The 12,273-nt window shown below is 36.9% G+C and overlaps 1 long non-coding RNA gene across 1 annotated transcript; it reads right to left on the bottom strand.

The window, feature by feature from the left end:
• Positions 1-1,440: 1,440 nt before the first annotated feature.
• LOC117274691 (uncharacterized) lies at positions 1,441-2,826 on the bottom strand. The gene is made up of 2 exons (XR_004504850.2): positions 2,449-2,826; positions 1,441-1,604 (listed from the first exon to the last, which is right to left on the bottom strand). It is a non-coding gene; the product is annotated as an uncharacterized lncRNA (long non-coding RNA).
• Positions 2,827-12,273: the final 9,447 nt, after the last annotated feature.

Genomic DNA, 12,273 nt, shown 5'->3' with positions numbered 1-12,273 from the left:
GATGCTGGAATACTTTGTTTGGTAGAGAAGAATTGACCTAAATAGTAACCTGCCCGCAATCACTTCAATTATAAATAGCCGATAAAATAATAATATATATATAATCTATGAATAATATATGTTGAATTATATATAATTTATATATACCAACTAGAAAAAATAAAATACAATAAATTTGACGGCTATTTGTTTAAAGATACCAATCAATATAGCAAAAGCCGACTTGTAGGAAAAAAATGGAAAGAAGATGTAGGTTATGCTAATCTAAATATCTTATTAGTTTCTTTTGATTTATTCATCTCCTTTTACCTAAATTAGAATCATTCTAAGTTATATGTCATTTTAATAAGATGGATGTCACACCCCTTTTGACCCCCCAAAAGATATATGTTATGAATTATTGTGGGTTAAAGAGTTTTTTCAATTAAAGTGACAAACTTGAGTAAGGATTATTTTATTTACAGAGTCACTTGAAATTGATTTTTGGGTGTTCCAAGTCACATTTTATTTGAATCCCTAGTCAAAGGAAGGTTTGACTTTATTATTATTGGTCTGCGAAAATAAAGTACGAGTAAGGAATTCTGTTGACCGGAGAGAAGGTGTAAGGCATTCCCCGAGTCCTGTGGTTCTAGCACGGTCGCTTTTATTGACTAAAATTGGCTTGAATTAATTTTTGGATAACTTGTGCTTTATTCGATTTTTCATACTTTTCCTATGCCCGCTACTATTTATTAAAAAAATTGAAGAAAAGATTTGAATAATATTAAATTGTCCTAACTGCACCACGCAAGCGAATGCGCGACCAAGACAAATTTTATTAATTTTGTCATAACAGCACTACGCAAGCGAATCCGCAGTCATGACAAGAATTATTACTATGTTATTATTTTTTGGAAAAATTAATAGTGTATGGCTAAATGAAATGGCTTTGTGGTTATTACGGTTACTAATTTAAAAGATGAGACTAGTGCGGGGAAATTATTAACTTATGTCGCTTAAAACTAGTAAGATGTGAGCTTGTGATGATATTGAAATGAGGCCTGAAGGAGCCAATGGGCTCATGCCCAAGACAAAATCCAAGAGGCCCATATGCTCTTGGACTTCAAATTTGCAGATGTGACCTTTTAGAGCCACATTACAGATCTGGCCCTTTCTTGCTATTTGCAATCCATAGCCAACTATTTACAAAAATAAGTTTACAGAGAATATCTTTCTATTCACAGCTTAACTACCTTACTAAAATAAACCTTTTTAAAAAATAAGCAAGATTATTAGGACTCTAAAAATAAAAATAAAAAAATTTAAAAAGTTTAGCTTGGCAACAACAAAGGGACAAACATAGCTACATGGGTTCAAAATTTAATATATACTCCTTTCATACAACCAAGCAACTAAGGGCCCAATGGAATTATATCTAACGCTTTAGAAAAAAAATAAAGATGCTTGACACAGTTTAATTATCTAACATATAGTCATAAAATTATCCAACATTCAAGAGCATATAAAAATGAATTACAATAGAATGATGAAGCTACTAATATTTTCCAACATCATTATCTTTAATTCCAACTCGATTCTAGGAGTTTACATGGTCCGAAAATTACCTGGACAACAGAAAGAAGAACAAATATAGCAAAGTCAACTCTTTCCAAAATCAAGAAACGGACGACAAAACAATTAAACGGGCAGCAACACAGCAAAAGACAGCGGCAACCAGCAGATTTCAAACCCAAGAAAATGAACCAGAAATACCCAGCAAAACAGTTGAAACTAGCAATTATGTAACTCCAGAAGAAGCTTTCAAAACTACTATATTTTCTTTAAAAAACGTTTTGTACTTAAGAATCAACTCACAAAAACTCTCAATTTTTAGATGCTAAAGGATGCTTTAGCTGCTCTATCCCTTTTTTTTTTTTTTTTTTTCTGTGTGTCCAGATCTCTCCTACTGTTATAAAGATGTATGTTTTATATATGAGAAACAACCAACTATTTCATGATTAAAAATCAGTCTTTTTGAAAGATATTTCCACAAAATCTGCACTTAAATTCAAAAGGCAAGACTTTTTTGTTCAATCTTGTCCAAAAGAGAGTATTTCAACCAAAATATACCCTTCACTATTCAAAGACAGACTTTTGTTCAAAAACTGTCCAAATGTCCATATTTTCTTACCAAACAAATGACTTTTGAGTTTTGTACTCAAAAAATCTATGAAGCAGTAAATAAGCAATCAAGTAAGTACCCTATACTTTCAAGTATTCCTTCACTACCTCACTTTCATCAATACAAAACTATTCTACTACTTCAACAAGTGCAAAAACAGAAAATTTAGCATTTCAAACTTTAAAAACTAATGCTAAAATAATTAATAAGAGACAAAATAAAATCTGAAAAAATAAAAAATAAAATAAAAAAATAAGCCATGAAAAAAAAAGAATAAGTATTTTTACCATCTCACAATTTAAGTGGCCGAAATAATGGTGGTATGCCAAACGAGGACATTCAGGGAGGTCGCCGGAATTTGGCCGGATTTTTGGGGCAGAATTGACATCAATAGGTAGGTCTTGAGGAGCTCTATCCGTTGATGTAGGTATTATGGGGTGGTAGTGGCCGAAACTTCAAGAATTTGGGCAAAAACGTGGCGGTTAAAATTTTCTAGATCTAAAATTCAAGGAGTTCGGGGGGTTTTGAAGGATTTGGTTTGGAGATATGAAAAGAGGAGGTTGTGGAGATTACATGGTGTAAATTTGGGGATGTTTGGAGGTGGTCCTCCGCTGATGGGTGATTTCCAGCGGCGGCGGATAGAGAGAGTGAAGTTAGAGAGAAGAGAGGAGGAAGAAAAGAATTATGGGGAAAATGATGGCAAATTTTCAGCATTTCTAGGTCTTAAATACCTAGTTAGGAGATTGATTATGGACCATTGGATAAGGGAGAGATGAATGGATGAGATTTAATCTTAATTCACTTTATCTACGTCGTTTTGGACCAAGTGTTGGCCATTCATTTTGGACTGGGTATGGCCGAATTGGGCTCAGAAGTTCGGCCAATTTTGGCTCAATTTTAATTAAAATACACTAGCCCAATCCATTGTCTCTCTAATGAAATTATACAAGCACAAAGAAAATCCTTTAGAGATACAAACTAAAATATACAAATAAAAAGTAAAAATATTTTAGTACTTTTTAATTAAACTCACATAATAATGCGCAAATAAATTCAAAGAAAAAAAACTAAAAATAGCTAAAATCATCCAAAAGTTATTATTATTATTATTATTATTATTATTATTATTATTATTATTATTATTATTATTATTATTATTATTATTATTATTAATTTTTGTTTTGGAAAAAGCGGGCAAAAATTAGGTATTCACAACTTTCCCTCTTTGCTCGAGAACATGAAAAATTTTCGTGCAAAGATAGTGAATGCTATGATTAACTCTTGCTTGCCTATGACTCTAATGAGAGCATTTTGAAAAAGGTGACTGAACCTTGCCTCCGAGGTTGCCTACATATCCTTGGCTATAAAGGAATCATGTCTGTATAGTTTTGGAAAAATTTGGTAGTTGGGACTACCAGACACTGGAGTTAAAACTGCTGTTGTTTGCTGTTATTGCTGTTACTGTTACTGTTGCTTACATCAAAAGGAAAAAAGAAGAGAACTACATATGCCTGCAAGCTAAGAGTTACAAAATTCATATATATATATATATATATATATATATATATATATATATATATGTGTGTGTGTGTGTGTGTGTGTGTATGTGTGTCTTGTGGAGTCAAATATTGATTCTTGACCTGCTCGCTTGTGTTGACCTTAGACTGGATCTTGATGTTATTTGAAGAAAAGATTATGGCTCATTCTAATTTGCTTGCTTTCCGGATCAGAATTTGAGAAAATAAATCTTAAGACGCCGAGTTGCTGACACATTATCAAAGCTAAACCTAACTATCTTGTGATCGAAAGACTTCTTTCTTCTGATGAGAAACTGAAACTACAAGCTTTAATCATCACTTGTGCTATACGACAGAGCCTGCAAAGCCATCAAAGACGAACAAACGAATAAAATTTTTCTGCCCCAGTTTGCACTAAGATATATTTGAGAGTTATTAGAGAAAGCTATAAACTATCTAACTTATTGAAAGGAAGAAAAAGACAATAGTATAACCTAGCTATGTGAGGATATGCAACCACGGGCTAGTACCCTGGGTTACCAAAAGAAAATGTAACCAGGGGTTGGTACTTTGTATTACTGAAAAGGAAATGTAACCAAGGGTCGATGCCCTGTATTACTGAAAAGGAAATGTAACTAGAGGTTGGTGCCCTGTATTACTAGGATGGAATGCAACTAGGGGTTGGTACCCTGTATTACTCAGAAGGAATGTAACCAGCGGTTGGTACCCTGTATTACTAAAAGGAAATATAACCAGGGGTTGGTGCCCTGTATTATTGAAAGGAAATGTAACCAGGGGTTAGTACCCTGTATTACTAAAAGAAAATATAACCAGGGGTTGGTACCCTGTATTACTGAAAGAAAAAATATAACCAGGGGCTGGTACCTTGTATTACTGATAAGAAAATACAACCGGGGGTTGGAACCCTGTATTACTGATAAGGAAATGTAACCAGGGGTTGGAACCCTGTTTTACTGAAGGAAAAATATAACTAGGGGTTAGTACCCTATATTATTGAAAGAAAACGTAACCAGGGGTTGGTACCCTGTATTACTGAAAGGAAGCGTAACCAGGGGTTGGTACCCTGTATTACTGGAAGGAAATATAACTAGGGGTTGGTACCTTGTATCACTGAAAGAAAATATAACAGGGGATTGACGCCCTATATTATTGAGAAGGAATGTAACCAGGGGTTGGTACCCTATATTACAGAAAGGAAGTGTAACCAGGGGTTGGCGCCCTGTATTACTGAGAAGGAATGCAACCAGGGATTGGTACCTTGTATTAGAAAAAAGAATATAATCAGGGGTTGGTACCATGTATTACCGAAAGGAATATAACCAGGGGTTGGTACCCTGTATTACTGAAGAGGAATATAACTAGGGGTTGGTACCCTGTATTACCGAAATGAGTGTAACCAGGGTTGACACCCTGTATTACTGAAAGGAATGTAACCAGGGGTTGGTACCCTGTATTACCGAAAGGAAAGTGATCAGGGATTGGTACCCTATATTACTAAAAGGAGTGTAACCATGGGTTGGTACCCTGTATTACTAAAAGGAAGTAACCAAGGGTTGGTACCCTGTATTATTGAGGAAAAATGTAAACAGGGGTTAGTATCCTGTATTACTGGAAATAAATATAACCAGGGGTTAGTACCCTATATTACTAAAAAGGAAATGCAACTAGGGATTGGCGCCCTGTATTATTAATGAAGTGCTGAGTATCTCTAGGTAAAAAAGGTTCTACCCGAGTAAATCTACGTAAAATAGCCTGAGCGAAGAGTACTTCTACCCAGACATATGAACTGGATCCCCCTAGGCAATAAGGTTTTACCTGGGTTAAGCTATGTAAAACAGCCTAAGTGAAGAGTACCTCTACCCGAAAATATGAGCTGGATCCCCCTAGGCGAAAAGGTTTTACCTGGGCTAAGCTACGTAAAAGAGCCTGAGCGAAGAGTACTTCTACTCAGAAATATGAGCTGGATCCCCCTAGGCGAAAAAGTTCTACCTGGGTTAAGCTACATAAAATAACCTGAACGAAGAGTATTTCTATCCGAAAATATGAGCTGGATTCCCCTAGGCGAAAGGTTCAACCTGGGTTAAGCTACGTAAAAGAGCCTGAGCGAAGAGTACTTCGACCCGGAAATATGAGCTGGATCCCCCTAGGCGAAAAAGTTCTACCTGGGTTAAGCTACGTAAAACAGCTACATGTGTTAAGCTATGTAAAACAGCCCGAGCGAAGAGTACTTCTACCAGAAACTATGAGCTGGATCCCCCTAGGCGAAAATGTTCTATCTGGGTTAAGCTACGAAAAACAAGCCTGAGCGAAGAGTACTTCTACCCAGAATATGAGATGGATCCCCTTAGGCGAAAAGGTTCTACCTGGGTTAAGCTACGTAAAACAGCTACCTGTGTTAAGCTACGTAAAACAGCTTGAGCGAAGAGTACTTCTACCAGAAACTATGAGTTGGATCCCCCTGGCGAAAATGTTTTACCTGGGTTAAGCTACGAAAAATAAGCCTGAGCGAAGAGTACTTTTACCCGGAATACGAGATGGATCCTCTTAGGTGAAAAGGCTCTACCTGGGTTAAGCTACGAAAGACAAGCCTGGGCGAAGAGTGCCTCTATCCCGAAATATGAGCTGGATCCCCCTAGGCGAAAAAGGTTCTACCTGGGTTAAGCTACGAAAAACAAACCTGGGTAAAGAGTACTTCTACCCGAAAATATGAGTTGGATCCCTCTAGGCGAAAAGGTTCTACCTGGGTTAAGCTACAATAATAATCTGTAATAGTGATGCATGCTAAAAATAAAAGAAAATAGAGATTTTGCGAAACTTACCTTGGTGACATTCGTCCTTTAAGAATCGTCATTCTACACTGCTTTGTTCCTGCTTCAAAACAAAGAAAAATTGTGAATTTTAAAAGTGGTGGTCGGTTTGTGGTCTTGATGTCTTTGGCAGCTTGGCTTTGTGCCCATCTTCTTTTGATGATGATTTCAACCCGCCACTAGATGTTTCTTGAATACCACTTGCATTTCTGACCCAAGAGAGCCTTTGACTTTTCAAACTTTTACATGACAGTTGGTCGCGTGGGACTTAACCTTTTCAACTTTATTTTGCCTTTGTGGCATTTCACTTTCTACTTCTTTCCTCCAAAACTTTCAATTTCAGAGCATTGGGGAACCTTTGGCTTTTCAAACTTTGCCAAAACGGTTAGCCACTTGGGACTTTATCTTTTTAACTTCATTTTGCCCTTGTAGGCACTTTCAATTTGATTTCCTCCTTTCGAGAGTTTTTGATTTCAAAGTATCAGCCACAATGGCCAGTCGGGGTTGACTTGATGCCTATACCGAGGCTGTGTGCCTCTTGAATATTAGCTTGTATCAAACAAAAGCCCTGTAAATCAGTCTTGCCTTCCCTTCTTCGCCTTAGTTTTGGAACAGAGTTAGACCGAAAGGGATTCAAAGAACAACAAACAATAGAATGAATAATGAATTTAGACAAGAGGTATCCCTTTCGGGGAAAGGAAAGAAGGATTTATCTGGAGTACATGCGGACTTCAATGAACATGACATGCCTGTTGGACTGGATGTCTGATCTGTGTAAATTATCCGACTCTCAGAAATTCATCACAACTTTTGCCTCGAAACCGAGAAACCTTGCCCACGATTGTGTCGATGCCAATGGCTGTGAAGATCCCCTTTTCGATTAGTAGTGCCCTTTGCAGGTTTTCAACAACTGACCTCTCTCATTTCTCTTTTTCTCTGCTCGCCATCACCCTATGGTGCCTGTGAAGGTTTTCACCAATAAGACTCTCTCATTTTATTTCTCTCATTTTGGTTGCATCAGATCCAAGTGACTGTATCTTTTAATTTTGAACATTCTCGTTGATTGATCGGAAGGACTTGAAAAGGATTTGGGTAAAAATAATTTGGATTGAATTACAATTTTAGAACCTTTCAGGAGAAACCGTCGTCGAATCATTATAATTTCTACCCAGTTTTAACTTTTGGGGGAATGTGGATTTTTTGTTCTGGTGTGACTGAACCCTAGAGAGAAGCTGCCTACGTATCCTTTCAGAATCAAGTCGAACGTAGTTCGATGAGCTTTGCCTTTTATTTTCTTTTGTCTTTCTTTTCTTTCTTTTTTTGTTTTTTTCATTTTTTCATTTTTTTTGGAAAAACTTCTAACTTCCAAAGAGGTAATCAAAGAAAGGGAATCAGTTCAACGGGTTTGAAAATGGTTGATAGTGTTTGGGTAGCGAGAAAGAAAGCCTTTGTCATCCCAATCAAAGCATGTTAAAGCTATGAGAAAAGGGTCAAACATAATTCCTTTTGACCGCGTCTGTATTGACAGCTGTCTTGGGTCATTTCCGTCGATGTCTCCCAAATACAGCGCTCCCTTCGGCAATACGCTTCTTATAATGTATGGACCTTTCCAATTTGGAGCAAATTTTCCTTTGGCTTCTTCATGATGCGGGAGAATAAGTTTCAGAACGAGTTGGCCCACTTCGAATATTTTGGGCCGCACTTTCTTATTGTAGGAACAGACCATTCTTTGTTGGTAAAACTGCCCATGGAAAACTGCGACCATTTGCTTTTCATCAATCATAGCCAACTGTTCTAACCGGGTCTTGACCCATTCATCATCCTCGATCTCGGCTTCAATAATGATCCGAAGAGTGGGAATCTCAACTTCGTTCTAATTTTTTATTTATTTTCTTATAAGCCTTGTCTTCAAAACATTATGCTTCTTGATTCATTATTTCAAGGTCTGACATCGTCTTAGGATATGGGCATAAAGTCCGCAAGCATGTCATGTTATTAAAATATGCATTAACAGAACTGAAAAAAGAATAAGAAAGATGACAATATTAAAAAAAGAGACATTCCTGGACAATGAAATATTAATTTTATTTGATTTTTTTTAAATTTTTTTAAAGATAGCAGGGTTTACATTAGAAAGTAAGACAATAAAGTAAAATATCCGGATTACACCCTGAAATAATCCGAAAGCAGAAAAGACAGCAAGACCGGCTACCGAGACTCCCGTTTGACAGAGAACTTTTCAGGTTTGGTGCCCGCTTTAGGTTTCTCTTCTATCGCGACAAAGGCTGCAATGGCCTTTAGTGCCGGATCAAATTCCCCATCATCACAGATTATTCCAACTACTGCCCATCAGTGTGAGTAGGTAGAGGATTATTCATCATATTAGAGGCCTCTTCATCCCTAAGAACTATTTCCTTGACCTCGATGAGGTCTTCCACTGCTCTTTTGAGAGTCCAACAGCCCTAAGTATCACGTCCCACTACTCCATAGTGGTATTCACATCTAGAATAAGCTCGGTGTGAGGGGGGATTCGGTGTTTGGCCGGTTCGGGGCCACCGGCTGCAACAGATCTAGCCTGACTAGCTTTTGAAACAAGTTCGAGTATGATTCACCAATAGGGGTGAACTGATTCCTTCGTGGAGACTCTCTTCGGCGAGGATTGTATTGGGAACATTTGGTTGGGGATTATATGGAGCATGGTAGGGATGTGCATTTCTGGGAGGTGGAGCTCGGTTTTGTATATAATATTGTGACCGCGTGTAAGGTTGCGCGTTCATCACCGCATAGGGAGGCGGTTCCACGGCATAAGCAGCATCTTGATGGGGATATTAGTGTTGTGAGACCTTAGGACGCATATATGATTGGTTGAATGAACTGCGGGCCCCCCTCAAGCTCGAAGCCATCATGGCTCCCTCTTCTCTCATGTTTCTGTTCATCAAATCCCCCGAACCATTCTGAATGGCCTGCGATGTGGCCTTAAAGGCAGCTTGACTCAAGATTCGATCATTTTCAAACCAATTTCGACCATCTCTCCAATTTTGATAGCCTCAGCGAACGACTTACCCATAACGGACATCATGTTCTGAAAGTAGTCCGCTTCTTGGGCCTGTAGGAAGACCGTAACCATTTCTGCTTCGTCTATTTGAGGATTTACTCTGGAAGCTTGCTCAAGCCATTTGACGGCATATTCACGGAAACTTTCCGCGGTTTTCTTTTTTAAATTGGACAAAGAGTTCTCTTTTTGGATTTTTTCACTCTTGCTTTTTTTTTTTGGTTGTTTTTCGCTCTTTGTTTTTTTTGTTATTTTTTGTCACTCCTTTCTTTCTTCTCTTTTTTTTTTTTCACTCGGTTTATTTAATGGCTAAGATCGAATATGATGGGGATTGCCTATGTATCATGACGCCGCATGAATCAGATCATTAAGTAGTTCAGGAAGATCATGAATAAAATGACCCATTTTGTTTTCTTTTTATAAAGACTTTTAAATTTATTTATCTATTTTCAGTTTTTTTTTATGAAAATTTTTGAATTTTCTTTTTAAAGAAGGAAGAAATTATTTTTGATTTTGATTTGAATTTTTTTTTCTCTTTTTTTTTCCGAATGAAAGACTTCGGAAAAGGGAAAATATTTTTGGATTTAGTAATTTGTTTTAGATTTTCTAAAGGAGAGAATTCTAAGAAGGAATTTAAGGAAAGGGAAAATATTTTTGAATTTATTTTTTGAAAATTGAGGGCCGGAACCGATGAGGTTTGCCTATGTATCTCACATCCGGTGAGAATCAGACTCGCGTAGTTCGGTCCAAGACTTGATAGATTTTGACCATTTATTTATTTATAGTAAAACGGATTATTTGTACAAAACTAGGGGAATAATTGTTTTTTCAATTCCGCTCAACTAAGTTTCTAAAGTCAGTTCACAATGCAAGCAAGCCTTCCAAATGATGCAATAAGTAGCACATAAGTGAACATGATGGTCTCAAAAAGGATACCTATCTTATACGGACCCGGCCCCTGTGCCGAGTTTCGCTAAGTCAAATGCACGTGATGCAAATAAAGCGAACCTACTAGGATATCTGGCATGATGTTTGTTCTTTTAGGTTTAAATCCTAGTGGAGAAGGTATCTAGACTGGCTTACTCAGGCGGACAACTCGAGTCGAGGAGGGTCAGCGTACCGGTAGCATTTCTTTCCGTCTTAGCTGGTGGTGCTCCCCGCCTAAAACATGTGTGACAAAAATCTTTCATCGTGTGACAAACACCTCGGCTATCTCAAAAAAGCGAGCTATGACAAGCAAATGCACAATTTTAATTTCAAAAAGACTTAGAGAGGGTGCGTGAGAAGACAATTTATAATGTACAGTTCAACAATATTAAAGCGGTAAAAAGCAGACAAGTAGCACATTAGGCCTAAATAAATCATAGTATATACAAAATTAATTAAGCCAAATAAAAGTCAACATGTACAAGCTCTAATTATGGTTAGTTCCCTAGTAGAGTCGCCAGAGCTGTCACATCCCTTTTTTTACCCCCCAAAAGATATATGTTATGAATTGTTTTGGGTTAAAGAGATTTTCTAATTAAAGTGACAAACTTAAGTAGGAATTATTTTATTTTCAGAGTCGCCACTTGGAATTGATTTTTGGGTGTTCCAAGTCACCTTTTATTTGAATCTCCAGTCAAAGAAAGGTTTGACTCTATTATTATTGGTCTGTGAAAATAAAGTACGGGTAAGGAATTCTGTTGACCGGGGAGAAGGTTTAAGGCAATCTCCGAGTCCCGTGGTTCTAGTACGGTCACTTTTATTGATTAAAATTGGCTTGAATTAATTTTTGGATAACTTTTGCTTTATTCGATTTTTCATGCTTTTCCTATGCCCGCTACTATTTATTAAAAATATTGAAGAAAATATTTGAATAATATTAAATTGTCCTAACCGCACCACGCAAGCGAATGCGCGACCAAGATAAATTTTATTAATTTTGTTATAACAGCGCTACGCAAGCGAAACCGCAGCCATGACAAGAATTATTACTATATTATTATTATTTGAAAAAATTAATAGTGTATGGCTAAATAAAATGGCTTTGTGGTTATCACAATTACTAATTTAAAATATGAGACTAGTGCGGGAAAATTATTAACTTATGTTACTTAAAACTAGTAAGATGTGTGCTTGTGACATTGAAAGGAGGCAGCCCACTGTTGGGCTGATGGAGCCAATGGGCTCATGCCCAAGAAACAAATCGAAGAGGCCCATTGTGATGACCCAAAATGTCATCTTTAAATTTAATAATTAATTCTGTGTTCTAAGACCTTTAAAAGCACTATTTATTATTACTAGACTTGCGTGCGTAGTTCGTAAAAGTTTTCGGAATATTTTTATGTGAAAAATAGATTAAAATGTGAGTTAGAGCTTTAAAACTCAACCGAGTTGACTTTGGTCAACATTTTGAGCAAATGGACTCGGATCAATATTTTGATAGTTTCGGTAGGTCCGTATTGTGATTTGGGACTTGGGCGTATGCCCGGAATCAAATTCCTAGGTCCTTAGCCCGAGATATGGAATTTTAATGAATAATTAAAAGTTTAAGTTCAAATAGTGACCGGATATCGAATTGTGTGCAAACGACCCTGCAATAGAATTTTGATGATTCCAACAGTTCCGTATGGTGATTTTGGACTTAGGAGAGTAATCGGAATTTTAATTGGAAGTCCGTAGTGAAATTATGCTTGAAATGGCTGAAATAGGAATTTAAGTTTGGAAGTTTGA

This window comes from Nicotiana tomentosiformis, chromosome 10, assembly GCF_000390325.3.
Source record: "Nicotiana tomentosiformis chromosome 10, ASM39032v3, whole genome shotgun sequence".
NCBI lineage: Eukaryota > Viridiplantae > Streptophyta > Magnoliopsida > Solanales > Solanaceae > Nicotiana > Nicotiana tomentosiformis.
This window is presented reverse-complemented; position numbering and strand designations above follow the sequence as displayed.